The 23,656-nt window shown below is 44.8% G+C and overlaps 1 protein-coding gene across 6 annotated transcripts in view; it reads left to right on the forward strand.

The window, feature by feature from the left end:
* TIAM1 (TIAM Rac1 associated GEF 1) overlaps positions 1–23,656 on the forward strand; it is a 353,935-nt gene that overhangs the window by 97,648 nt on the left and 232,631 nt on the right. For 3 of the 6 annotated variants that reach the window (XM_069472356.1, XM_069472355.1, XM_069472357.1), the window contains exon 3: positions 14,290–14,296. The exons of the other annotated variants lie outside the window; for them this stretch is intronic. The gene's annotated coding sequence lies outside the window, so the exon portion shown is untranslated. The remainder of the gene's footprint in view (positions 1–14,289; positions 14,297–23,656) is intronic. 6 annotated transcript variants of the gene reach the window in all.

Here is a 23,656-nt window from a genome sequence, read left to right on the forward strand (position 1 = left end):
ACCTCTCAACACTGTTGCACTGGAAATTAAATTTACAACATATGAACTTTGGGGGGACACATTTAAACTATAGTAGATTTTAATGGCAGAGTAGGAGTTTATGAAGCAAAGAAAGGTTGAGAAACACCTGGCCAGTTGCTTTCTCAACTGTGAATGGAAGCTGCCTGCTCAGTTTTGTCGTGTAATTTATAAATTGCTATGAGAAAGAAAGCTATTGTCATTAATGCTACATGTAACAGAAGTGTTTGAGTGACCCAGTATAGAGATTCCACGGGCCCGTTTTTGTTGTTGTTTTTTAGAGACTGAGTCTCATTGTGTCACCCAGGCCAAGTGATACTCCCACCTCTGCCTCCTGGGTAGCCAGGACTAGAGGAGAGAGCCACCCTGCCCAGCTAGTTAAAAAATTTTTTTTGTAGAGACAGGGTCTTGCTGTGTTTCCCAGGATGGGCTCAAGTGATCCTGCACCCCTCAGCATCCCAAAGTGCTGGGATTACAGGTGAGAGCCACTGTCCCCGGCCAACTGGCCTGTTTTATATGACCATTAGATCAATTTCCTTGAATTAATTGAAATCTTGTTTCATCCATTGACAGGGCATCTTGTGACCTCATAGACACACTGCTGGGTACTTTGCACTACTGGGTGCATAAATGAAACCCTTTTTGTCTTGTTGCTTTAAACTCGGCCTTTTAAAGACTAAGTCGAATGAAGTTAATGTCAGCTTTAGAGACATGAAGGCTGGAATTGCTGTTGTGTAACGTGGGTTCCATTGTTCCTCTACAAACAGGCTCAATTCAGGCAAAGACGTGGCACGGCCAGTTGCCCCGGAGTTCTCGGTGAGAACCTTGGGGATCGCTCTTAGCGAAGGAAGCTAAGACTCTGCTCAGTATCAAAGTGCATCTGACTGGTCTGTTTAGGTTGATCTAAACATGAATAGCTTTTGAATTGAGACAAGAAGATACATGCTGCCTAGGGCTTTAACCGTGATACTTTGTTCATTTACTAAGCAACTAATGAATTAATTCAGTGGTTATTTGTTGCATGCCTCATGCGTGCCAGGCCAGAGGTCACTCATCTGGCAAAGTTTCCTCCCTGGAACATCGCAGAGAATTGGCAAAGCCAACCTGTTAACACAGATTTCACTGCAGTCCCCTCACCGGTGCTCTTGGCGTCACTCGGGAGGGTCACTGCGGGTCTGGCCTAGAGCCTGTCCACACACACAGTGCCACCGCGTTCGGGAAGCAGAGGATGGAAGATGCAATGAGCTATGTAACTGCAGCGAAACGACTGCCGCAGTTAGGTGCGGGGACAGCCTGTTGGGAAATCAGTGAGGAAATCAAAGTTCATCGTGAGAGCACACTTGATTTTAGAAAGTTTACCAGTGTTGAGAGGAAACCTTTCCAGCTCTTGCCTGTGGTCTTCATGGTGTCAGAGCGTGACATGATAACAGGCGACCATGTGCCGTCATGTTCAGGAAGCTCTTTAGCATGCGTATTTCAAATGGCAACGTGGCACGGCTTCTGTTTCAGCTCCGGTTCCTCACTCTGGAGCACCAACCGCAGCTTCTGCTTGGGTTCCCATGCCCTGGGCTGAGGCCTGGCAGCCGGGAAGTTGGGGCAAGTGTAGGCTCATCGCACCTGTTTCCGGTGTGTTAGGGGTCACTGCCCTGTGCTACCTGCTGTCCAGTGTCTGGAATCCATTGTTTCGTGTGTTTTTTCTAGTGTTTTAATTCTTTCAGGTGGAAGTATGAATCTAGCCCATTATTTCATTTTGTCTGGATGTGGAAGTTCTGAAATATTCTTTTACAATGCTTTCTTTTCCTTTAAAAATGGGGATTTACGCCAGGTGTGGTGGCTCATGCCTGTAATCCTAACACACTGGGAGGCCGAGGCAGGACGATTGCTTGAGCTCAGGAGTTCGAGAACAGCCTGAGCAAGAGTGAGACCCACCATCTCTAACAAGAAGAAAGGAAAAAAATAAAACAACCCAGCCAGACGTTGCGGCATGTGCCTGTGGTCCCAGCTACCCAGGAGGCCAAGGCAGAAGGATCGCTTGAGCCCAGGAGTTTGAGGTTGCAGTGAGCTACGATGACGCCACTGCACCCTACCCAGGGCAATGGAGTGAGACTCTGTCTCAACAACAACAGCAAAAAAACAAGACAACTGAACACCCCTCCTCACAGCCCCCCACCCCTTCGTATTAAAAAAAAAAAATGAGGATTTAAAAAAATGTTTGGACAGTTAGAAACACTAAGGTTCAGTTACATGGTAAATTCACATTGTGGAATAGCGCATTCTCTGACAGTCTTTGATCATTAAGTTTTGTCTGTGTATGAGCTCTGAGTTAAGATGTTTCAGAGCATAAGTCAATTATCACCCTCATCTTAAAGCATAATTAAAATCTCTCTTCTCAGCCATCAGGGGATCAATCTTTTTTTTAATTTGCTGTCTCTTCTTATGTTCTGAGAAATTGTTCTAAAGAAACGGTTGAGTTTCCAGAGTTTGGTATGCATCGCCCTAGCTTCCAACTAAAATAATGGGCTATAGAACATAATTGCAGTTAAGTCTAAATCAAAGTATTCGATCTATTTTCAGAGGTCGTATCCGTAAATGGCACAACTGATATATTTGTTTTCATTCTCCTTCCACCTGGTTTGCTCAATCTAATCACTTGAATGTTGTTAATTTGGGATTAAGGCGCATTTCAGAAGATTTTGTCTTTAAAGAACAAGGTAAATTTAGCTCTCCTGCAAAGTCCCTAATGATACCAATAGCTATAAATGGCATCGTTCGTCTCAGTGGGGGTTTTCTTATTTCCTAGGCACTAGGAACACATCTAGGAAGACTTGTGTGACTGCCCTACTCTGAAGGAAGGATCGGGCTCTCAGTTTCTCTAGTATCTCGTGCTTCAATGGCTTATTCACCTACCTTGTGTTGTTTTGGAAATGACGTGAGAGAGAAGGAAAAGAGAAAACAAAGGGCCTGTACTTCGACGTTGGATAAAGACATACACAAATGAATTTTAGTTTGCTGCATGTTTCCTTTGCAGTTTCGTTTGGCATTTCTTTACCAGTAAAGCACAGGGCTTCTCTCCCAGTGGCACCTGGTCATTCATCCAGCCACTAGAGCTGTTTTTCCTACATGTAGGTCCGATCCTTGTCACTTCCCTTTGATGGGAGTGCCGGCATACAGATTAAAGTCCCATCTTTGTGATGTGATGTTTAAGACCTTCCACAGTCTGACCTCAAATTCTTTCCCGGTCCTGTCTCCCATCACACATTATATTTCAGCTGTAGGGCACACGTCTTGTTGTTGCGGGGATGTGCTGTGTATTTTAGCATCCGTGTTTGCTTCCACTGTTTCCCTGGAGAATCTTTCTCCCTGTGCCCTCCCTTAGCAAACTGTGCATGTTGGGACCCCTTCCCAGCCTGTACAATTGGCCATGCTGCTTCTCTTGTCTGTTCCCATGGCTTTCTCAGAAACTGTCCTGGAAGGCCATGGTCACTGTTACCAGAAAGATAATTTACAAACCTGCAGGTCAGATGACTCGGGTCTTGTTCCTGGATTTGGTGCCATCATTGTGGGGGTAGAAGCTGAGGGACAGAATAAAGAGTACAGAAGGGCATTTGGGACAACGGTCTCGGCTTTTACCATCTAGGACTTGAGAGCAAAAGAACAGCCAAGGCTTCTCTGTCCGTCTCCTCTTATTTCTGTCTTCATTTCCCTTTGCCTGGAGAAACAGAGGATGTACAATAGCCGTGTATAATGTGAAGAGTGTGTATGAAAAAAGGGAATCTGAGATTTTTGACATTTTCACTCCATATTTGTTAAGGTTTCCAGATTTCACAAAGGTATGACCAAGGAGTAGTCAGAAGATTGCACGTAACTCTGCACATCCTGTTATGTTGCATTCTAGTGATGTTAGCCATGTGTGCGGGAAAGGATTTTGTTTACACTCATGCACCGTATGACATTTTGGTCAACAATGGATGGTATATGTGATGACGGTCCCATAAGATTATAACATCATATTTTTACTGTATTCTTTCTATGTTTAGATATATTTAGATACACAAATACTTACCGTTGTGTTACAGTTGCCTAAACAGTATTCAGTACAGTAACGTGCTGTATAGGTTTGTAGCCTAGGAGCAACAGGCCTACAGCCTGGGTGTGTGTGGTAGGCTACACCATCTAGGTTAGTGTAAATACGCTCTATGATGTTCACACAACTATGACATTGCCTAATGACGCATTTCTCAGAACTCAGAATGTATCCCTGTTGCCAAGAGAGGCATGGCTGTATTTAAAAACGTAAAACAAGCCAGCCACAGTGGCTGGCACCTTTAATCCCAGCTACTCAGGAGGCTGAGGTGAGAGGATCATTTGAGGCCAGGAATTTGAGGCTACAGTGAGCTATGATCATGCTGTACTCCAGCCTGGGAGACAGTGAGACTCTGTCTCTAATAAATAAAAAAATTACTAAATAAATAAATAAATAAATAAAAAAGTAGTGAGCACCTGGTAAGTGCCAGGTACTGTTCTTGGGCCTTGGGATGCAATGATGAGTAAAACGTAGCCCAACCTTTAGGGGTCTCCTAGTCTCACTCAGTGGTTCTCCCACTGTGGTCCCCAGACCAGCAACATCAGTGTCATCTGGGAACTTGTTAGAAAGGCACATACTTAGACCTGACTCCAGACCTGCTGAATCAGAAACTGGGGGTGCAGCCCAGCAATCTGAGTTTGCACAATCTGGAGAGAGAGACACACGTTTAATACAATTGAGTAAGAGCTACTGAACGTATGTTGATTACATAATATCTCAGAGTAGTTTCAGAGATGAAGTCGAAGGTGGTGGAGAGTCAGGTAGGTTTTCAGATGAGTCAAGTTCAAGTTCAGTCTTAAGTAGCGAGTGTTTGCTCTTCAGATGGATAAAGGGGATGAGAAGAGCCTTTCAAGCCAAGAGAACCACACATACAGAATACAGACTAATCAAAGGGCATGGCCACTTCTGGGGAATCACAATTATTTTTATTGTCATTATGTCCTTATTATTACTATTCTGTATTCTTATGTCAGGGTCTTAGGATGAGCTATGCTGGCAAGATGAGTGGCCAGATAGATCATGCCGAGAAGTTTTGCTTTTCTCCTGGAAAATAATCAAAACTTTTTTTTTTTTTTTTTTTTTTTGAGACAGTCTCGCTCTGTCAACTGGGCTAGAATGCAGAGGTGTCATCATAGCTCACAGCAACCTCAAACTCCTGAGCTCAAGTGATCCCCCTGCCTCAGCCTCCTGAGTCACTGGGACTACAGGTGCATGCCACTACACCCGGCTAATTTTCTATTTTTTGTAGAGACGAGGCCTTGCTCAGGCTGGTCTCAAAATTCTGACCTCAAATGATCCTCCTGCCTCGGCCTCCCAGAGTGCTAGGATTGCAGGCACGGACCACTGCACCTGGCCCCAAAAGGTTTTTTAAGTAGTCAAATGAAGTAACATCAGATGTGCAGTTCTTTTGAATACAACGCAAAAAACTCAGAGCCTTTTTTAAATTAGAAAAAAGTTATTTTATGATATATTCAAAATCTAAGCTGAGAGTGAAGGAGAAAAAAATAAAGAATTTAATTCTTACAAATTTATAATAATTTTGAAAGAATTTTAATTCTAAAAAATTCACATAGAAAATCTACAGAAAAATTTTAAAATAGAAAACTATTTGAAGAAACAAAAGCTAGCTCAGTTCAACCTAGATTAAACTATTGTTTACTTTTCAGGTGTACTTTGCTGTCATCTTTTTTTCTGTGCCTGCTTTTTATTGTGCATAATACATAAATTTAAATTCTAGCTTGATTTTTTCCCCCCATTTAGTGGAAAAATGTTTGTGTTGCAAATGTCCCATTTAACAGGTGTTTCTTATTCCACACCAGGGTTTGCTTGAATTACTTATATGCATAAAGTTATGCATCAGTTAGAGTTGGGTGAGGGAAGTGGAATTGGGATTTATTGTAGGAATTCCACCCTGCGCGACTGTGAGAGCCGGAAGTCTGTTATCTCTGGCCAGGGATCAGAAAGAAAAGTCGCAGGCGGAATGGGCGGGGCCAGGACCCGCTGGAGCCACGTCTGTCTCTCCCAGCTCCCACCTGGACGACCGGGAGTGACCCGTAGAAGACCCCATGCCCTCGCCCTCTGCGATGCACACGTTCCTGGCCCAGGAGCCTCAGGCACTGTGGATGGCTCAGCCCCAGGTGGCGGTCCCCACCCTAACTCCACCGACCTGCTTCTCCACTTCTGCCTTCAAGTCCCGGACAAACTCCTCCCTGGTCACCCCCAACCCCTGACCCCTTCCTGCCTCGAGAGGGAATTCTGGGAAATGTAGGTCCCGCTTAGAGACACTGACAAGGCGCCAGCCCCCACCCCCAGGGAGCATTCCTGATGTTATGCTCTTGTTAGGAAATACTGCCGTGGATGTCTTTATTTCCACCTGAATCATTTTCTAAATTTCGGATCATTTCCTTAGGACAGATCCCCAGACATTATTGGGTCAAAGGGTCTGAATATTTTCGAGTCTTTAGATGTCGCCAATTTACTTTCCACAAAGACATGTCGTATCAGCGCCTCCACAAAGACATGTCGTATCAGCGCCTCCCCAACAGAGCAGAGTAGGAAACATCTTACCGCACTGCAGCCAGTACTGAGCACTGTATTCCCCTTTTTTTCTTTTCTTTTTTACATTCCTGAGGTTTCTATTTGAATTGTTTATTTCTGTCCTTTAAAGTGAAGGGGTGTGTGTGTGTGTGTGTGTTGTATTTAATGAAATTGACTTTGCAACAAGTACAGACTAGTGGTGGAAGGTGTGTGCTTTGAACCTCGGGAGAATCACTTAATAGACATTGTGAGTAATAGGTAAACCACCCTCTCCTATTGCGGGGACTTACCAATCACAATAGCCCTAAAATGAGAGGGCTGATTCGCTGACACATCCAGGGGAAGGGGTATGAACAACTGCAGTGAAAGTCAGTGAAACTGCTCATTTGGTGTCGTGCTCTGTGGCCACACTCAGTTTCTACAGAGGGTTTTGAGATAGTTTTTGATTGCAAGGAGCCAATTATTCACCTTCTCTTTTTAAAAAGTTTTTCACCCCTCCCTGTAGGAAGAATACTTTTAATTTTAATTGGTGACCTTTAATCTTAGAAACGTGTCATTTTAATTGCTCTCCAGTGCTTGCCTTTTCCTCTGTAACATCTGTCCTGTTGAATATTGGCTCCGGGTCTTAACAAACCTCTTTTTCCTACTTCTCCGATGAATTTTCTTCCTAGTTAATTTTCACTAGGAAATAGCATGAAAACCCAAACTTCATGGTTAAAAAACATTGTCTATGACTGTGCAAAGCAGAATGTTTGAGCTCTCGCTCAGCTGTGGCTTTTGACCTTGTGGTTTACCAAGGAACTTGAATGAGTTTCTAAATCAGTTATCAGGCCAGATTCTACTGACTTTTGAGTTTTAAGTAATATTAATATTTAATATTCCCTTTAGAAACTGACCACAGTTGATTTCTTTCCTTCTCCCACAATCAAGCAACCAACCCATTGGCCCAGTTTAAACATAAATCAAGCTTACATGTTCATAAACCATGAAAGTCAAATATGTACATTTTCTAACTCGACCTAAAGTGAGCTGAAATTCATTGGCTTGTGATGGTGTGGTTAGTTCTACTGAAAACAGGATAATTCCATGGAACTCGGAGTCTGTGAAGGCGGCTTCTCATTTGGGGAAAGGAATGTGGTGTGGCGTTTCATCGCTACCCTGGCTGCCCAGAGTGTCAAAGGGTGGTCCCTGGGACCAGCATCACGCTAGCACTGTCGAGGAGCTGGTTAGAAATGCAGAATCTCAGACCTCACCCAGACCCGCTACACCAGAATCTGCATTTTCACATGATTCTGGTTGGATTCTTGAGCTCATTTAAGTCTGGGAAGCTGTCTGACCTGCCTGGCACTCAACACCAGATACCTCCTGCTGCTGCCCACGTCTTTCCGGCAGGGCTTTGTTTTGGGGGGACTCAGACCTGTGCAGTGGCCTCCATTTTATTGATCTGTTTCCTGATTGGTCCTGCTGAGATTTGTTAAAATTCCCCAAATTCCTGGGAAGCAGTGAGTTGGGCCCCCTGACTTCTCCATTGTGAAGTCTGACCAAGCAGTCTTTTTCCCTTTTCATCTGTACATTCCGCTGGCTCTGGGCCATGCCACTGAGGGACAGACAGTGTTCAGGATGGGGGTGAGGGGACTTTAGACTTTTAACAAATAATTTATTTGTAATTTTAGTAAGATACATGTAACATAAAATTCACCATCTTAGCCATTTTCAAGTTATGTACTTAACAGTAATGTCACATACATTTACATCGTGGTACAACAAATCTCCAGAACTCTTTCCATCTTGCAAAACTGAAATTCTGTGTCTAATAAATAATAACTCCCCATCTCCCCTCCCCTATCCCCTGGCAACCAACATTCTACCTTCTTTCTTTGCAAACTTGACTTTGCCAGGGACCTCATAAGTGGAATCACACAGGATTTCTCTTTTTGGACTGGCTTATTTCAGTTATTGTAATGTCCTCAAGATTTATCCAGAATTTCCTTCCTTTTAAGGCTGAATAGCATTCCATTGAAGGAATATGCCACATTTCGTTTACCCATTCATCTGTGGATGATACTTGGTGGCTTCTACAAGTCCGTCCTCTGGCTCTTGTGAATAATGTTGCTGCAACTGAGTTTGAATCTTCAGCTTCCACTCACTGTCTGTGACATCTTTTGTCACTGAACTTCCTGGTCTCAGTTTTCATTTCTTTAAAAATAAGAAGCTCAAATCAGATGTTCACAAGCATTTAAGCTCTAGTTATGGGATACTAAATAAAACCAAATCTACATCGATTAAAAAAATTATGTATCTTTGAAAAGATTTCCATAGTTTCTTCCAGTTACACTATTTTACCTTTCTTGGGCAAACTTAATTTTTCCAGTATCTGTAAGAGCTGAACTTCTACAGCTTTAATGACTTTATTGAGATATTATCTACATATCATGCAATTTTCCCACAAAGTGTACAATTCAGTGGTTTTTAGTATCTTTTTAGGGTTGTGCAATCATCACCACGATCAACATCAGAACATTTTCGTCACCCTAGAAAGAAACCCTACACCCATCAGTAATCACTCCCCGTTTCCCTCCAAACTCTCCCCACCACACACATCCTGGACAATCACTAATCTACTTTTTTTCTCTACATGTTACTGAAAGTTTGGTACTTGTCCCCGAGGCCCAAGGACAAGGACAAGGACAATGACAAGCGGTTTGAGGAAAAGGAAAGAGAAGTTTATTAATTTGTTGGCAATGAGGAGGATGGCAGACTCTTGTCCTGAAGAACCATCATCCTCCCTTTAAGCAGAAATACAGAGGTTTTAAACAACAGCTTTGGGCTATTGTTCAACTATAGCGTCTCCATGAAGACTATCTCATGGCCTCTCTCCAGACAGTTTCTGTGGTTTAAGATATAAAGAACAAAGAACGTTTTTCTGCCCCTATGATGACTGGCCTTGGGCAGGAATGTAGGTTTTAATTCCTCAAAAAGGGTGAGGGGTTTTAAAGAGACAACTTGTAAAAACATTTTGCCCCCTTTCAGACCCTTACTTCTGTTACGTATTGATTTGTCTCTTCTAGACATTTTGTATAACTGGGATCATAAAATGTGTGGTCTTTGTGACTGGATTCTTTCATTTAGCATTATGTTTTCAAGATTCTTTTACAACTCTCTAGGGTCTCAACTGATCCCATGTGTGAGAGATTCATTTATCACCATGACCAGTTATAGGATGAAGGCCTAGAGATACAGTAGCAGATATCAGACACAGGCCCTGGCTGCAAGGAGCTTACAGTCTTGTGTGCAAGGTGGATATTAAGTGAATTAGTATCGCAATATTAATCACAAATGTGCTAATTTCTGTAATGGAGAAACCTTGGGTACTCTCATATAATGGGGGTGGGTGGGGGAGGGGAGGCTGCTTGACTTTTATTTTACATCTTTGGGACAGTAGTGCTGTCTAGGATCACTTATCAGTAAATCCCGTCAATCAGTGTTTGTTAAGTGACTTTGTCAGGTGACAGTGATACAATAAAGAGAGAGAGAGAGTGAAACTATGTCCTTGAGAAGCTCACCCTGTCATCTGTGCTGAATGCTTGTCCAGTGTGATACAGGAACGGGGGTGATTCTTCCAGAAGCATGTAAGGGAATCTTTAGGGAATAATGATGCTTAATTGGGATTTTAGAAGGTGAGTAAAATTTCTTTAGAAAGCCACTGTGTGCGTGGGGAGGAAGGAATTCCTGAGTAGAGACCACAAGCCAAGGTGTGAAGATCGTCAGTGGGTTCATGGGAGGTGGGCAACAGGGAGCCTGGCACGGCCACAGAATGGGGAACAGCAACAGGAAGGAGGCTGGAAGGGCAGTGTGCTGCCAGTGGAGTGCTGAAGTCACTACACATTATGCAGTCCTTTTACACACTGGAACACAGAGACATAAGAAGTTGGGAGATGTACAGGAAGGAATTTAAAGGAACCAGCAGCTCCATGGTGTAAAGTTTTCCAGGCCCAAACTTAGACATATCCCTCATCATATATTAACTGCCTTGATGCTAGGATTTTACAAGCTGGCCAAAAATGTTGTGGCATGCAAAACTCCAGCCATTACCCTGTCTAGGGCATCTGATCATCCTGTTATGTTATGGTATTATTGTATATATTTAAGGTGTACAACATTTTTTATTTTTTTTTTTTAATTTATAAAGACAGGAAATTTGTTTCTTGGAGTCCTGGAGGCCGAGAAGTCCCAGGGCATGGTGGCAGCTTCTGGTGAGGGCTTTCCTGCTGCCTCATGACGTGGCAGAGGGCATCACATGGCAAGAGGCAAAAGTGTATGATTGACAGGATGTTTTGATATACATAGTAAAATGATTATTACAGTAAAGCAAGTTAACATATTCATCTCTTCCCATAGTTACACTTTTTTGTGTGTAGTAAGAGCGTCACATTGTGTTTGTAGATTCATTTCCTTTATTCATCCAACATTATACTCATTTATTGTGTGCCCCTCGTTCTTGTCCCTGTGCTTTCAAATATAGATGCATTGTGACCCTTGAGTAGCTGACAGTGTAATCAGAGCAGTAGCATAGAGTTGCAGACTTTCAGTCCAGACGTCAGCAGGCCTCACCAACATGTGGGTTCAAAGAAGTCACATTGACATCCTTGCTCCTGTCTGGGCCTGTGGGACTCTTGTTTACCTGTAGCGACACCTTCAGAATTTCTGCACATTCCCAAAAAGATCGCATCACATGCAGCTGGTGGTAGATTTTGGTTGGTCGCAGCCACCAGTAGCATCTGCCTTGTCCTTCCTCTCTGGCCGAGGCTCTCCTTTGTCAGCCCACTGCTGTGGGAGCTTCTCCAAGGACCATCCAAGTAATGCGGGTGCACACCACTGCTCTGAGAAACAAGAGCATTGCTAGTAATGTCTTAAAATTAATTTCATCTTTCAGCTGTTCTTAAAAAGCATTCCTCATCCCTAACACACAGCCTTAGATGGAGCTGTAAAGAACATGTATCCTTAATATACTCTCCTCCCGATAACTCTGTTTTGTGTGATTAGCTTGTCTTCACTCTGAGACTTTTGTTTGTAGATTGTATTCATTTTCTAGGGGTGCCTTAATAAATTACCACCGTATTCTCTGACAGTTCTCTGTAAGCCAGAAGTCCGAAGTTGAGGTGTCAGCAGGGCATGCCCCTTCTGACAGCTCCAGGGGAGACTTCTCCCTGGCCTCCCCTTGGCTTCCGGTGACTGCCAGCAAGTCCTAGCATTCCTTGGCTTGCAGTTGCAACATCCAGTCTCTGCCTCTCTCGTGGCCTTCTCTGTGTGTCCTCTCTTCTCCTTATAAGGGCACCAGTCACTGGATTTAGGGCTCACTCTACTCCAGTGTGACCTCATCTTAACTAATTACATCTGCAAAGACCTGATTTCCAAGTAAGGTCACATCCTGAAGTTCCGAGTGGACACGAATGTTTTTTGGGGGACACTGTTTGACCCACTACGTAGATCTTTGAGCTCTGAAGGCAATTCTGCTTTGTTGAAAGAAGATTTAAGAAGTACACTCTTGGTCCAACGCACTCCCAACAACAACAACAAGAACAATGACAACAACAGCAAAACAAGTCAGGTGGTCATGTCAATGAATTCTAAATTGTTGCATCATTTTGGGTGAACTTACACACTTTGCTCAGAGCCTTTATTGAATTTACTTACCATCAGATTCTTTAGGATAACCAGGTGAGAAATTCTTTCTCAGATTTCCCTTAAGTAAGCCTCCCTGGAGTGGTCAACTGGCTCCTTGTATTAGTTCCTGGAGGCTTTGTGGAGCTTGTGTTCGCTGGCATCCCGAGGAGGTACCAGGAAAGTGGGAGGCTCTGGCCCGTGGGTGTTTTTCACACGCATGGTGGCTGATGTGGCCATCCTGGGCCACACAGTGTTTTCTTCCTTCCAAGGCTGGTTTTCTACCCCAACATCTTATTATTATGTGACAAAGTTGGGAATTTGCTTCTAATCCAACATTGCCCATTTGCCAGAATCTCTGGTAGCTCAGGTTCTCCTGACAGATATTTTTCCTTAAGTCACTTTGTAAAAAATTGCAAGGTAGTTTCTTGTAAGAATGTAACATAGTTTATTAATTGTTTCTTCTGGTTCAACATTTTGTTGTCCCCTTTTGTTTTTCTACCAGTGGGACCTGTGAAATTCCTTGCATGTAAATCTTTGCATCTTTTATTCTATTCTTAGATTAGATAGAGATTTATTGGGTAAAGGGTTTAAACTTTTAAGTGCTCCTAATGCATATTATTGTTGAATTAGTGTCCAGAAGGAGGGTTTCAATTGTCATGTCAGTGTCTGGATATATGGAACAGTTCACTTACAAGCACTGCTGAGAATTTTGCATTTGTGAAAGATGAAGATCTTGGAGAGGGTGGCATTTAATTCAAGGTGGGTCTTCTTTGAATACATGTTTAAAATGATATATCAATATACAAAGTGAGTCACCGTCCTGTTTTTATTGTTTAATGGTGATGCATCTATTGTTTATGGTACCCGTGAACGTTTTCATTATTTTACTTTACTTTAAATGAATTTCTCATGCATTCTTGGGTAGGTTAAGAGAAGTAGCACTAATGATCCCAAGAATGACTCCTCTATTGAGTGTTGTTCTTGTATTGAGTGCTTTCATGCACAACCTCCTTGAATCCCCATTTCATAGCGGAGGAACGAGGGGCTGGAGGATTTTAGTTACCAGGGTCTCGGGCATGGTTGAGGCTGAGCTGATTCCAGACCTGAAGCTCCTCCAGGGTGCTAAGGGGTGCTGGCCAGCCCCAATGTGCCCGTCTCGAGACCCTGGGAGGAGCAGAGAGGAGCAATTTGCACACTGGGATTACTGGGCTAGACCACTCGGTGGGGGGCTGAGCTTCAAAGCCACCCAAGTGTGTGACCTCGACTCCTTTTTCTTTCCTCTAGCTGCAGTAAAAGAAGGGACACTTCTAAGAGGCCTTGCCACCCCGCTACCTCCAAAGGGCCGCTCTCTCTGAAACCGATTCAGTGCAAAGTCCAGAACTGCTCGCATTTGCAGGGTGCCTTTCTTCTCGGCAGTGTGTGTTTTCCTCTGTTTCCAGGGGGGCTCCCAAGAGAAGGCTGTTTCTCAGTCTCCTTTTCATTTGGGGTGACCCCTCTGACTCCCATGTTTAAAGCTGGGCCACGCTTATTGCTAACCTTTCTAATAGCTTCTGCGGAGTTGGCCTGAAAAGCTGCTGAGAGCTCTCCTTTCATCCCTCGCCAGGGTGGCTGCTGGGCTTTGTGTCTGCAGCCGCTGGGGTGGGGGCGGGGGCGGGTGGTCACCGCTGGCTCTTCTTGCAAATCCGTACCGGTGGCTGGAGCAGATGCTGCTCAGTCTGCCTTTGGATGCTGTAGGGCTTCTCCCGTCAACTGCTGTGCTTGCCTCCAAACTGGCCCCTTTGTTTTCCTCTGGTCCCCCCACCATTCTGTCTCAAAACAGTAGCCTGAGGGACAGTTTAAGTCAGATAGTGTCACTCTGCTCAGTACTGTCCTGTGCTTTTCAGACCCCCCAGCGTAAAAACCAAAGTGCTCACAGTGGCTTCTGGCTGGGACAAGCTGCCGCTTCCTGCCTACGGTTTCCCCCTCGCTCTTTGCATGTTGCTCAGACATATGGTCCCAGGCAAATGCCTGCCTCAAAGCCCTCGTCCTTGCTGTTCTCCCTACCTGGAACATTTTTCCTCAGGTGGCCTCAGTTTTCTGTCATGCCTGTGTTTCAGCGAGACCGTCCCTGGCCATCCTGCTGAAAACCTCCACGTCCCTGCCTCTGTATGGAGAATGTGGCATGAACTGACCCACAGGTGTCCCGGAACGTGTGCCTCTCTCTCTGCTGTCCCGGTAGCAGGTGCTTTCTTCTTGCATATTGGGGCGAATCCCTGCTGGAGACCATGCATTATGTTCCTGTGACTTACGGTGATTCAGTTCTGCATCAGGATCTTTGCTTGGATCACATTAGATGTTAATTTGATTCCCTTTAGGGGGTCACTGCAAGATGTCCTGAAATAGTTTAGCAAGTCCCCTAAATTGCAGTAGTGTCGAATCGGAAGATCCCTGCCGGAAGAAGTTCAAGGAAGAAGTTCAAGCCGTGAGGCCCTCTCAAGCTCTTAAGCCCGTTTGTAGAATTTACATCTCTAATTAGTGATGGGTTGTGGTGAGACATGTGTATTAAATAAATCCCTAAGTTTATCTTGGCTTTATGGAAAATATTGGCCTCGCAAACCAACAGAAGGTTAATATTCCTTGGTTCACAGGCTTGGGTTTCAGATAGAATGAAAATATCTCTTTATGAATCCCAGGGGGCAGGTTGATAGCTGTGATTTCAACCGTAATATGCTCTAAGCAGCTGTTAAGTTGGGTCTGATCAGGTTCCAAGGTGGAGTTGAGGGTACATGTGGATGCCTTCCTCCCTGCCGGTGTTTGCATGGAATTTCCTCATTGTGGACTTCATAGTTTACTGTGTGTGATGCAGTGGGGTTGGTGCTGTGGCACTGTGGTGATCACTAGTAATTCTAACATGAGCCTTACTATGTGTCAACGTGTAAGCAAAGTGACTGAGAGACCTAAGCGAGGGGATTGCTTTTATCTGGAGATTAAATTTCACTTTGTGGAATACACAGCACTTGAGTTGGATCCTGCAGGGTGAGTCAGAGTTTAGCAGGAATTGGGGGGTGCAGGGTGGGGAAGGCAGGCAGGAAAATGGTGGAGTGTGCAGGTGTAGGCACAATAGGGTGTGGGTGTCCTATGGGGCTGGCACGTAGGATTTGTGGGGACTGGACTTGGTTCATCTGGAGTCCTGTTATAGAGGCTTTTTTAAGGTAACACCAAAGATCTTGAATTTTACTAGCAGGAAGTAAAAGCCACTGAAAGTAAAGATATCATTAGGGAATGATATCTACGACCTGTCTTTTAGAGAAATCCCTTTGGTAGCATTGGGAAGGCCAGTTACATTGAGGGGCCCTAGAAGACAGGGAGAGCTGTTTGCAGCCCATGGCTGGAAACTGGGTTAGAGATAGCTTGACGAGGGTGGTGGCCGAGACACAAACAGGGAAGAGACAGCACAGAGAAGGTATTCTGTTGGGCCATAGCCAAAAACGAAGGAGTGGCCAATTTTCTTCCCAAATCACCCGGGAGCTCAAAAGACCAAATTCCCTTCGCTAGTCAGTAAAATGGAGTCACAGGGCCCTCGGAAAGAAAGCAGTATGAAGAAAAGGAAGGAGAAGCTGCAAATAGTAAAACCAGAAGAGGCAACCACAATCCTATCATTTCATCTTGTAGTGGAGGCGTAAGGGAGGAGAGAAAAATCGTGACCGAAAAGCAACCTGGGTGGAGGCAGCGTGTTGTATTTTATCATAGTTTCAGTGAGGATGTTGTGTTCTAGCATTAGCAATTGATCTGATTCCTGGGTTTGAAACGGAAGGGGAAGGACGGGTACACATTGTAAGCGTTTACATGTGGGTGTCCTGGACTTTGAAAGAATATTTTGAATAGCTGTGATTTCTGGAAAGTGGTTCATTAACTAACTCAGTGGATTTGCTTAGATGGTACCTTAGCTTTCATCTCTGGAGGGAACACATGCTTCATTGGCAGCCATGAATATTGTTGTTGTTGTTAATAAGAAAATAGATAATATTATTATAAATTCTAGCTAACTTTACTAAGAATTCCTGACCATATACTAAGCACTTTGTACAGACTGTTTAGATGGGATGGTGGGATTTTCTTTCACTCTCCCATTTGTTTTATATGGCGTGCTAATTTTGCATCAGCTTTAGTTTTATAGGTGGAAGGAGACAATGTTGGAAGAGTCCCATAGAACATTCCCCATCTCTCAGGGGTGCACACTTTCTAGTGGCTTCCTGTCTTCACGGGGCCTTCTGACCTCCTGACCGTGCAGGGTTTTCCTGGGGGCCATCTGCAGGAATGTTCCTCGGAGCAGTGGCTATTTCAAATCGATGATGGCTTTCTCCTCGTCTTGTGGGCTGTGTGTGTCCGCCTGTGCCTTCTGGGACTCTTTTCGTTGCGTTGATTCATTTGTTTGGACGTGACCTTTTCCCAGTTCCTCTTCCCTGGGCTTTTGCCTGCTGAGGAAATGATCCTCGATCCCATCCATCTGCGCTGGTGGCAACAGAAGAGAGAATTTCTCTTTCCTATGGTTTGGGTCCAACTGCCCGGACACCTGTCCTTCAGAGGCTCAGATTGTTCTGGTTGGTATTACTTCCTGACGCGGAGACTTTTTCATATTCCAGTTCTGGAAGTCATCACGTTGGACAGGGGACAAGGAAGAGGCGGTGGAGGGTCCTCGGCTGACCTGGTTGCTTTTTTGGGTTGTTTGCTGGCCACATAGGAAGGGCCGTTTCTCCCACCTCCGCCTGCAACTGGCCCCTGGAACTGGCCCTGTTAGTAAGCTTTTCCCATTGGTGGCTGATTCATTCTGAGAGCTTTTCATATCCTGTGGGATTCTTCAGTGTTAGGCTTGAGAAGAAAAAGAACAGCTTCTCTTTCAAGTCTGATGAAAACCGCTTGCAGAAGACACACATACGCATGCTGTGGGTATTTATGCTTTTCTTGTGGACACTTGACTTCTCCTCTGGTTGTTAAGGAAATCCATGTGAGGATATGAACTTGTACATTGGGACCCTTAGGTTGCGTGTCCTGGTGTTACAGAGGAAATGAGTTCTGACCATTTTGGAGGCTTGTCAAAGTTTTGTCTCTGCAACTCTGGAGTTTTCTTTCTTGTGCTTTCAGAGTGGCAAAATCCATGGACTCCTGAGAGCTCTGCTCCGGAGATCTGTGGCTGGAGGATGAAGCGCGGAGTTGAGGGGCCAAATCCTAACTCTTCCTTCAGGCCTCTGCCATCTGCCCAATGTCATGTTTGCAGTCACCTTGAACTTGGAAGGATGCTCCCCGAGCACTGCTCCCATCCACCAGGGTTGCTCTGCGGATTTCCAGATGTTGAACTTGTGGAGGTGACGTAACCCCAGCTGGTATTGCAGGGGGGCCGGCTGAGTCATGCTTGCAACTCTGGGATTGAATCTCCGCCTCATTTAGAGGCCGGAGCCCGTGGAAGGAGAAGTGGAAGGAGACGGTGCCTGGTTTGTCTGTTGCCTGGGGCTCCCCCCAAACTGTGATCCGGAGCTAGTATCAAGTGGAAGCACACCTGTGACAAGGGGCCTGGCCAGTGCATGACAATGCGTTTCTTCTGCTTTTTTGGTGAAGCAGGATGATAATTTTATAATATCCCTTTCTCAGGGGCACAAAGACAGGAGCAAGAGTTGGGGAGAATGGGGTGCTGTGAGATGTGCAGAAACAGGAAGAAGCTCACCAGCTAGCGGCCAGGAAGGTACACATTAGTGTAGGTGGGGAGACCTCCCATCCAGAAACAGAGCGTCTGGGAATCAATTATGCTGATTATTGTCTTGTTTCTTTAACAGAGCAGAGGAAACGCACGTAACTTCCACTTCATACCTGGTGTCGCCACACCGCAGCCCGCAGGCCAGATCTGGTCTGCGGCCTCTCACCTGTTTTTGTAAATAAAGTTTATTCGCATATGCCACATTCATTCATTTATTTTCCGCAGCTGCTTTTGTGGCAGAATTGAGACAGACTGAAGGCTCTCGAAGCCTGAAACGCTTCCTCTCTGGCCCCTTAGAGAAAGTTGGCTGACCTTTGCTCTATAGCCTCTATCCAGATGGGGAAATCTAGGACATCCCCTTTATTTAAAATCTCTACTTTTAATATTTGCTCCCATCATTATTATTATTATTATTATTATTTTAAATTGAACCCACAGACCCTCCTCGTAACTCTCCTCTCAGCCCTTGGATTATTTCAGGAGTGTCATTTCCAGTGGGTGCTGCTTCCCTCTTGGGGACATTTGGGATTAGGAGGTGGGGGGCTTTTATGATCCAGAACCACCCCTGGGATGGGGGGAGAGGGAGAGAAGTTCCAAATGGCCCCCCGTCTGCAGGAGGACCCCACACTGAATGCCAGGGGCCACACTCGGAGATCCACTTGCCTTGTTTCTGTTTCTGTCCCTTTGTAACCTCTCCCAGTGATGGGGCGGCCCTAATGCTTTGCACTCCAGCTGCTTTCATGCTTTTGTGTACCTTGCTTTAGTTGCCGTCAGACACAGGAAACCGGCAGGTAATTTATCTGCCTGTCAGTGACAGGGGGAACTCGCTCTGAGGACTCGGACGTTCTCTCTGTCTCTTTCTCTCTCTCTCTCCTTCTCCCCTCTTCATTGTCACTCTTCTCTTGCCCTTCTCTGTGTCTCCCTCCTCCCCCTCTCACACACTCACACATTCTCTTACACACTCACACGTGGTCTCTCACACTCACACACACACTCGCTCTCTCCTGTTGCCTTACTGCTGCCTTCTATCCACCCTAATGACTCTGCTTCAGTCAATTCCCAGGACAGGATGTTCTTTCATTTCCCTGGCTGCCTTGTGCGGTGCTGGAGAAAACTTGGATCTCCCTTTCTCTCTCACAGGAATCCCCAGCCAGCCTTTGTAAATCCTGCTTAAAACAAAAAACAAGCAAAGGGCTCCTCGACTCTTCACCCCCTCACCTGGCTCTCACTGCTTCTGGGACCAGGCTATGGCTTTTAGCCAAAGGAAGCCAGCAACCCCCCCACCCGACACCCCGCAAAGAGGGAGGCCCCGGGAGGGCAGGGGTGTTTCCTGTCCCCAGAACCCAGGGCAGCAGGGCCCCCGAGCAGCTGTGAAGGGGCCGGGGAAGGCTGCACGTATGAGGCGCCGGCAGGGGGCCCGGGGAGGTGGGGCTGGTGGGGTGGGCATCTGCAATGGCCAATGAGGTCGTGTGCAGGGTGACTGCAGCCTGTGGGACCTCAGTCTAGAGAGACGTGGGGGGCAGGAAGGGCAGGGGGGTGGCCTGCCAGACAACTCAGCTTTGAGACTTCCAGAGAGATCCGAGAAAGGAGAGTCTGAGTTTCTGGCATTTGGCGATCCCAGGGGACACGTGAGTGACACAGGGATTGTGTCTCCGTGGCCAAGGGCCGTGTGCTCACCATTTCAACTGCACCACAGTCACCTGGAAGCTTTTTTAAGCCACAGATTGCCCCACCCCTAAGATTTCTGACTTATTAGGTCTTGAGTCAGGCTCCAAAATTTGCACATCTAACGAGTCCCGGGCCAGTGCTGCTCCGGGGACCCTACTTGGAGAACTGCTGGCTTGGCGAAGAGGTAAACCGTGAAGCCCGTTAGTGTCCTCAAAACAGAACTAAACTGAGATACTGGGAAGAAGATGAAAAATAAAACTGACAGGAAATTAAGAACAGGAATTCGGTCCCCATGATGTTGATTAATGTGTCCGAGTCTTCTAAGTTCTAGAAAGGGTTAAACTAGTTGAGCCAAAATGCTATTGAGCAATAACATGATAGTAGAGACTTTCATTAAAATCTAATTCCTCCGCATTTTGGGAATTTATTCACTATAAACAGGAAGAGTGTTTCAAAATTGAGTTTTGGCTCTTTGTAATTTTGAATCCTTTTAGCTGACTTAGAAAAGAAAGCCCCTCATTTGAACTTTTACTTGTAAAAGAAGATAATTCGGGGGCCTGAGTGGCTCCCACTTTTCGCCATCCAGGTCTGTCCCTCTTGATAGCAAGATGACCATTTGATGCAGCGGCCTCAATTTTCAGTTGACAAACTCATTTCTTCTCTTTTTCTGTCTTTATTTTTGCTATGATTTTGGCCACGAATGTAAAAATAACTAAATTATAAACGAAAGAATGCTAGACAGACACGTAATAAACAGCAAATCATATGCTTCAAGAATATCCTGAATGATCTGGAATGACCTGGAAATAAGCCCCAGGTTTTTAAAGAATGGATGTCTTTGCCCTAACTTAAGACTTACTTTCTGTAAATGGGGGAAGATACATCAAAAACTTCAAGAAGGCTTTACAAATGCAAACATGCAAATTTCAGAAGAACTCTTAATTACTTTTGTGTGCACATGAGACGGGTCAGTCATTCATTGATTCCTTAAAAATCTTTATAAGGATTAATTTAAGAGCAAGTGACTTATTTGAAAAGGAGAATATTGAAAACTGTGACCGTAGAATTAGAGCCCACTCCGAGTAGCTTGAGCCGTTGACTTTCTTTCGGTTTTAACCAGGGTATCCACTGTCCTGCCTCAGCATCAGGGGTAGCAGTAGTGCTTGGGATGGAAGGTTAAGATTTCTGGGTCCTTTAAAGCTATGTTTATATACAAGTTGGGATTTTGGCCAAGGTGCTTGGGCTGCTTATCCGTGTTGGGGTCCCACCATCTGTGAACCCCATCGATGGTGTGTAAATTAATAAAATGCACCTTGAGCCCAGGATGAGAGACTTTCAGGGCTGTGAAGAGGAATCATAATTAAAAATATTAAACAACTCCAGGGATTTTAGCAGTATTCACAGTTTTGACTTCACACACCTAGGGGTTTGGAATTGTTTAATAAAACAGGCTTGAAAATGATGCATCGGGCTTCCTTTGTGTGATTGGCGACACTTCAGAAGCCACAAGGATCCCTGTTTCTCCGAGATGTTTGGAGAGAAGCTGTTCGGTGTGGGATGGAACTTTGCCTCCCGGCAAGAGCTGTTACTTTGCCAGGATCCATCCCTTGCTCGCGGGGACGTCGGTGGCGCATGGCTATGAAAGTGTCCTGAGGAAGAGAGGCAAGAAGGGGAAAGAATGCTTGTGGCCAGCAGTTTCAGCGTTGTTGCGGTGGCTCGTGTTTTAATAGCATTGTCTACAGAACTTGAAAAACCCGTCTGACTGCACAGGCCTTGTGTGAGACAGGGCACTGTATTTTGGAATTTGTTGGTCTTTACGGTGAAAGTTGAATGAGGGAGGGCATGGTGATACATACCGCTGACATTTCACAGCTGCCTTGTTGGGGTAAAATCCAAACCTTTAGATTTCTCCATCTTTGGGCTTTATCATCTGTGACTCATAAATTCTACCTGCAAGACTCAGGCTAAAAGCTCCTTTGGGCCAGGGACACCCGCACTGTCTGACCCTTCTCTGTCTGCATATGCATGTGGACATATGGATTCTTACAAAATAGTGGCTGGCTGTGCATTCTTTTTTTTTTTTTTTTTTTTTTTGAGACAAGGTCTTGCTGTGTCGCCCATGTTAGAGTGCAGCAGCTATTACTCTCGGGCATGATCGCATGATCATAGCTCACTGCAGCCTTGAATTCCTGGGCTCATGTGATCCTCCTGCCTCAGCCTCCTGAATAGCAAGACTACAGGTGCGTGCCACTGTGCCTGGTGGCTACTATGTCTTCCTTTATCTTGGATTCATAGAGTTTGGGACCCAGGTGCTTGAGAAAAGTTTATTGCATTAATAATAACAACCAACAACATTTGATTGCATGAATAACAGAGAACAAGTTTATTGCAGTAACAACAGTAACAGACAACACTTTCAGGGTGCTTGCTATAGGCCAGGCACTGTTCTGTGCCTTTACATGTAGAAACCTACTTAATCCTCAGGAGAACGCTCTGAGGCAGGATCCTAATCCTGCCCTTATCTCCATTCTGCAGATGGAAACTGTGCCACAGAAAGTTTAAGTAACTTGCCTAAGGTTATTTGGGTCATAAATGATGGGATATACATCCAGGTAGATGCTAGAGGAATTTAACCCCTCTAGCATCAAATTTTTTGTTCCTACAGACCCAGTACTAAAGTTCTCAAAAGTTTAAAACATTATGACAATGCCTGGATTTTGTCCCAGGAACCTGCGCAACAGTGACACTATTAGAAGCAATAGAACTTTCTTTAAAGATGATAGCTCTTAAGCCGTGGGGCTCAGTTTGTGTTGAGGTGGGCGGGGGTGGAGGATGAGCTGTATAAATAATGGCTAAGGTGGTGATCTCCAAGAGGGCCTGGATGTTTGTGTATCTTCCAGAAGAATTTAGGATGACGGCTGTCTCTTTGAGAACGTCTTGTGTTTTGAATTCCATAGGAACCCAGTTCTTTGGACTTCATAGGAAAAATGGTTGAGGTTTGTTAGAGTGAAGTCTTGGGAATGCAGAGGTGAGTTTTGTGGGTAAGAGATTCTGCAGACTTGGTTTTCCTTTTTTCCTTCATGTCGTACTTAAGTTTTTCCCATCTGTGTTGTATTGTGTTTTGGGGGAAGGGTATCAGTGGGGAGGGGTATCATGGTGGGGTTAGGCTGAGGACATTGACTTTCCTGGACTCCTTGAAGAGTGTGTCAACTCTACTGGGAATGTCCCTTTGTCGGCTGCCCCTCCCAGGACTGGCGTAATGTGCTTGCTGAATTGTATGTGCAAGTTTCAAGGCGCAGTATCAAAGTGTGACAATCTAGGAGGAAAAGGGAGCTGCTGAATATTGGCAAAGCCCTGCAAAAGTGATAAATGCCGTGAGTATTTGGGGTTTTTTAAAAAGCTTATTATTTTAAAATAATTATAGACTTACAGGAAGCTGAAAAAATACAGAGAGGTCCCATGTACCCATCACCCAGCTTCCCGCAGTGATGACATTTTCCCTAAGTATAGTGCGTTATCAAAACCAGGAAATTGATATTGGCACCATACAAGTAACAAAACTGCAGACCATACTGGAATTTCACCAGTTTTTTGTATGCACTTTTTTTTTAAAAGCTGGGACTTAGTGCAAAATTTGACCAGTGTTTTTTGATGGGCAAGAGAACCTCGGAGTAAGGCTGTAATAAATATTTTACAGACACATGATTTTTAGCATCGCTCTGTTCGCCTGAGTGTTTTTAACACAACAAACAGTTGAGTGGAATGTGAAGTCCAGCAGCTGAGTTATGGGATTAAAAACTAAGCAATTTGGTTATTTTCATTTATGGTCTTGAACTCTTTGGGGATATTATCTTCAATTTTTTTTTTTTTTTGCTGCCTTTTTAGAGGGAGGATATTTTCTAAAGATAAAGGATAATTCAAGGTCATTGTGTCACATTAAGAGCTCTTGGAGGGAA

This window comes from Eulemur rufifrons, chromosome 7 (assembly GCF_041146395.1).
Source record: "Eulemur rufifrons isolate Redbay chromosome 7, OSU_ERuf_1, whole genome shotgun sequence".
In the NCBI taxonomy this organism is placed as follows: domain Eukaryota; kingdom Metazoa; phylum Chordata; class Mammalia; order Primates; family Lemuridae; genus Eulemur; species Eulemur rufifrons.